We start from the raw sequence: 6000 nt of genomic DNA, 5'->3' as shown, positions 1-6000 counted from the left end.
GAAAAAAGAAAGTCCTTAACCTATAAGGGAAGACAGATCAGGTTCACAACAAACCTATTCACAGAAATCTGGCAGGCCAGAAAAGAGTGGCAGGATATTTTCAACATGCTGAATCATAAAAAAAATATGTAGCCAAGAATTCTTTATACAGCAAGGTTGTCATTCAAAATAGGAGAGACAAAGAGTTTCCCAGACAAACAAAAACTAAAGGAATTCATAGCACTAAACCAGCCCTGCAAGAAATTTTAAGGGGGACTCTCTGAGGGGAGAAAAGATGAAACAAAACAAAAAAGGTTTAAAGTAACAAAGACTAGAAAGGACCAGAGAACACCACCAGAAACTCCAACTCTACAGACAACACAATGGCAATAAGTTCATATGTTTCAGTACTCACTCTAAATGTCAATGGACTAAACTGTCCAATCAAAAGACATAGAGTAACAGAATTGATAAGAAAACAAGATCCGTCTATATATGTTGCTTACAAGAGACCAATTTTAGACTTAAGATACCTTCAGATTGAAAGTAAGGGGATGGAGAACCATGTATCATGCTAATGGCCACCAAAAGAAAGCCAGAGTAGCCATACTTATATCAGACAATCTAGATTTTAAAATAAATCCTGTAATAAGAGATACAGAAGGGCATTATATCATATTTCAGACACTTTAGATTTTAAAATAAATCCTGTAACAAAAGACAAAGAAGGGCATTATATCATAATCAAAGGGTCTATCCACCAAGATCTAACAATTATAAACATTTATGCCCCCAGTGTGAAGAAACATAAATATATAAATCAATTAATCACAAACATAAAGAAACTCATTGATAATAATACCATAATAGTAGGGGACTTCAACACCCCAGTTTCATCAACGGACAGATCATCTAAGCAGAAAACCAACAAGGAAACAATGGCTTTGAATGACACACTGGACCAGAGGGACTTAACAATTATATTCAGAGCATTTCATCCTAAAGCAGAGGAATACACATTCTCGAGTGCACATGGAACATTCTCCAGAATAGACCACATACTGGGACACAAATCAGCCTTTAACAAGTACAAAAAAATCGAGATCATACCGTGCATATTTTCAGACAACAACACTATGAAACTCGAAATCAACCACAAAAAATTTGGAAAGGTAACAAATACTTGGGGACTAAAGAACATCTTATTAAAGAATGAATGCGTTAAGCAAGAAGTTAAAGAGGAAATTAAAAAGTTCATGGAAGCCAATGAAAATGATAACACCACAGCCCAAAACCTCTGGGATGCAGCAAAGGCAGTCATAAGAGGGAAGTATATAGAAATCCAGGCCTTCCTAAAGAAGGGAGAAAGTTCTAAGATACACAACCTAACTTTACATCTTAAAGAGCGAGAAAAAGAACAGCAAATAAAACCCAAAGCCAGCAGAAGACAGGAAATAATAAAGATTAGAGTGGAAGACAATGCTATCGAAATATGAAAAAAACAACAACACTAGAACAGATCAATGAAACCAGGAGCTGGTTCTTTGAAAGAATTAACAAAATTGATAAACCCCTACCCAGTTTGAAAAAAAAGAAAAAGGAAAGGACCCAAATAAATAAAATCAGGAATGAAAGAGGAGAGATCATAACCAAATACTGCAGAAATACAAGCAATAATAGGAGAATATTATGAGCAATTATATGCCAATAAGTTTGGCAATCTGGAAGAAATGGACAAATTCCTAGAAACATATAAACTATCAAAACCAAAACAGGAAGAAATACAAAACTTGAACAGACCAATAACCAGTAAGAAATTGAATTTGTAATCAACAAACTCCCAAGACTTAGGACCAGATGGTTTTCCAGGGGAATTCTACCAAATATTTAAAGAAGAGTTAACACCTATTCTTTTGAAGCTGTTCTAAAAAATAGAAGTGAAAGGAAAATTTCCAAACTCATTCTATGGAGCCAGCATTACATTGATTACAAAACCAGACAAAGACCCACTGAAAAGGAGAACTAAAGACCAATTTCCCTGATAAACATGGATGCAAAAATTCTCAACAAGATACTGGCCAATAATACATTAAAAGAATTATTCACCACAATCAAGTGGGATTTATACCTGGGATACAGGGCTTGTTTAATATCTGTAAATCAATCAATGTGATACATCACATTAATAAAAGAAAGGACAGGAACAACATGATCCTCTCAGTAGATGCAGAGAAAGAATTTGACAAAATATAGCATCCTTTCTTGACAAAATCCCTCAAGAAAGTAGGGATAGAAGGATCATACCTCAAGATCATAAAAGCCATATATGAGAGACCCACTGCTAATATCAGTCTCAATGGGGAAAAACCTGAGAGCTTTCCCCCTAAGGTCAGGAACATGACAGGGATGTCCACTCTCACCAGTTATTCAACATAGTTTGGAAGTCCTAGCCTCAGCAATCAGACAACACAAAGGAATAAAAGACATCCAAATCAGCAAGGAGGAAGTGGAACTTTCACTCTTCACAGATGACATGATACTCTATATGGAAAACCCAAAAGATTCCACCAAAAAACTGCTAGAACTGATTTATGAATTCAGCAAAGTCACAGGATATAAAATCAAGTACAAAAATTGGTTGCATTTCTATACACCAATAATGAAGCAACAGAAAGAGAAATCAAGGAATCAATCCCATTTACAACAGCACCAAGACCCATAAAAAACTAGGAATAAACCTAACCAAAGAGATGGAAAATCTATACACTGAAAACTATAGAAATATTATGAAAAAAAACTGCAGACATACACACACACACAAATGGAAAAATATTCCATGCTCATAGACTGGAAGATCAAATATTCTTAAAATGTCAATACTTCACAAAGCAATCTACATATTTAATGCAATCCCTATCAAAATAACACCAACATTCTTCACAGAGCTAGAACAAACAATCCTAAAATTTGTATGGAACCAGAAAGGACCCTGAATAGCCAAACCAATCCTGAAAAAGAAAACCAAAATTGGAGGCATCATAATTCTGGACTTCAAGATACATTACAAAGCTATAATCATTAAGACAGTATGGTACTGGCATCAAAACAGACACCTAGATAAATAGAACAGAATAGAGAACCCAGAAATGAACCCACAAATCTATGGCCAAGTAATGTTTGACAAAGCAAGAAGGAATATCCAGTGGAATAAAGACAGTCTCTTCAGCAAATGGTGCTGGGTAAACTGAACAGCAGCATGCAGAAAAATGAACCTGGACTGCTTTCTTACACCATACACAAAAATAAACTCAGAATGGATGAAGGACCTAAATGTAATACAGGAAGCCATCAAAATCCTTGAGGAGAAAGCAGGAAAAAACCTCTTTGACCTCAGCCGCAGCAACTTCTTACTCAACACGTGTCTGGAGGCAAGGGAAACAAAAGCAAAAAGGAACTATTGGGACCTCATCAAAATAAAAATCTTCTGCACAGCCAAGGAAACAATCAGCAAAACTAAAAGGCAGCTGACAGAATGGGAGAAGATATTTGCAAATGACATATCAGATAAAGGTTTAGTATCCAAAATCTATAAAGAGCTTATCAAACTCAACACCTGGAAAACAAATAATCTAGTGAAGAAATGAACAGAAGATATGAAGAGACACTTTTCCAAAGAAGACATCCAGATGGCTAACAGGCACATGAAAAAATGCTCAACATCACTCATCATCAGGGAAGTACAAATCAAAACCACAATGAGATACCACATCACACCAGTCAGAATGGCGAATATTAACAAATCAGGCAACGGCAGATGTTGGTGAGGATGCAGAGAGAGAGAGGATCTCTTTTGCATTGCTGGTGGGGAGATGCAAACTGGTGCAGCCACTCTGGAAAACAGTATGGAGGTTCCTCAAAAAATTAAAAATAGAACTACCATACAACCCAGCAATTGCACTATTAGGTATTTATCCAAGGGATACAGGTGTGCTGTTTTGAAGGAACACATGCACCTCAATGTTTATAGCAGCGCTACCGACAATAGTCAAAGTATGGAGAGAGCCCAAATGTCCATTAACAGATGAATGGATTAAGGAGATGTGGTATATATACATATACAATGGAGTATTTCTTGGCAATCAAAAAAATGAAATCTTGCCATTTGTAACAACATGGATGGAACTAGAGTGTATTATGCTGAGTGAGATAAGTCAGTCAGAGAAATTCAAATATCATATGACTTCACTCATATGTGGAATCTACGATACAAAACAGATGAACATAAGGCAAGAGAAGCAAAAATAATTAAAAAAAAACAGGGAGGGGGACAAAACATAGAAGACTCTTAAATGTAGAGAACAACCTGAGGGTCGCTGGAGGGGTTGTGGGTGGGGGGATAATTAATGGGTAAAGGACTAAATGGGCTAAATGGTAAAAACGTAAACAACAGGCAAAATTGATCAAGAGTCTAGCTAATAAAGAATGGGGCATTCATATGGAGTACTATGCAAAAAAATTTTTAAAAAAGAAAGCCAAAATGTGTTGATAGGAGAAATTATCCTCTTAAATTTTGGGTTAAATTGTATATTTTTGTTTTATTTTATTGAGGTATAATTGACACACAATGTTATATTAGTTTTAGGGATACAACATAGTGGTTTCAACTCTACACATTATGCTATGTTCACCACAATTGTAGCTACCGTCTATCATCATACAACACTATTACACACCATTACAGTACCATTGACTATATTCTCTATGCTGTACCATTCATCCTAACAACTTAGTCCATAACTGAAAGCCTGTATCACACACTCCCCTTTACCCATTTTGCCCAATCTCTGTCCGCATCTCCTCTGGCAGGCACTATTTGTTCTCTGTATTTATGCATCTGTTTCTACTTTTGTTTGTTTGTTCTATTTGTTTTTGTTTTTGATCCCACATAGTGAAATGTTACAGTATTTGTCTTTCTCTGTCGGATTTATTTCACTTAGCATAAAATCCTCTAAGTCCATCTATGTTGTCACAACAACAAAGCAAGATCTCATTTTTTTTATGGCTGAGTAATATTCTGTGTGTGCGCCCGTGTGTGTGTGTGTGTGTGTGTGTGTGTGTGTGTGTGTGTACCACATTGTCTTTATCTATTCGTCTACTGATGGACACTTAGGTAGCTTCCATATCTTGGCAATTGAAGAATTGCTGCAATAAACATAGGGGAGCATATGTGTTGTTTTTAATTAGTGCTTTTGGTTTCTTTGGGTGAATACCTAGTGGTGGGGTTACTGGATCATATCATATTTCTATTTTTAAACTTCTGAGGAACTTCCATACTGTTTTCCACAGTGGCTATACCAATTTACATTCTTACCAGTAGTACAGCAGGGTTGTATTTTCTCCATATGCTTGCCAGAACTTGTTATTTCTTGTTGTTTTGTTTTGTTGTTTCCAGTTACTCTGACAGGTGTGGGATAATATCTCATTGTGGGTTTAAAAATTTTTTTTTAATGTTTATTTATTTTTGAGAGAGAGAGAGAGAGCGAGAGAGAGCGCAAGTATGAGTGAGGGAGGGGGCAGAGAGGGAGACACAGAATCCCAAGTGGGCTCCAGGCTCTGAGCTGTCAGCACAGAGCTCGATGCAGGGCTCGAACCCACGCACTGTGAAATCATGACCTGAGCCAAAGTCGGACACCCAACCCACTGAGTGACCCAGGCGCCCCTCATTGGGTTTTGATTTGCATTTCCCTGGCGACTAGTGATGCTGACCATCTTTTCATGTCTGTTGGCCATTTTTACGTCTTCTTTGAAAAATGTCTACTCAGGTCCTCTGCCTATTTTGAAATTGGATTATTTGGGGGCTTTTGGTGTTGAATCGTATACGTTTTTAAAATATATTTTGATATTCATCCTTTATCAGATATATCATTTGCAGGTATGTTCTTCCATTCAGTAGGATACCTTTTCATTTAGCTGATGGTTTCCTTTGCTGTGCAAAATCTTTTTATTTTGGTGTGGTACCAA

The sequence above is a fragment of the Lynx rufus genome, unplaced genomic scaffold, assembly GCF_022079265.1.
Source record: "Lynx rufus isolate CCGP_SWC_20201006 ecotype Redwood Valley unplaced genomic scaffold, mLynRuf1.p SCAF_4, whole genome shotgun sequence".
In the NCBI taxonomy this organism is placed as follows: domain Eukaryota; kingdom Metazoa; phylum Chordata; class Mammalia; order Carnivora; family Felidae; genus Lynx; species Lynx rufus.
Note: the sequence above shows the minus strand (reverse complement) of the source record.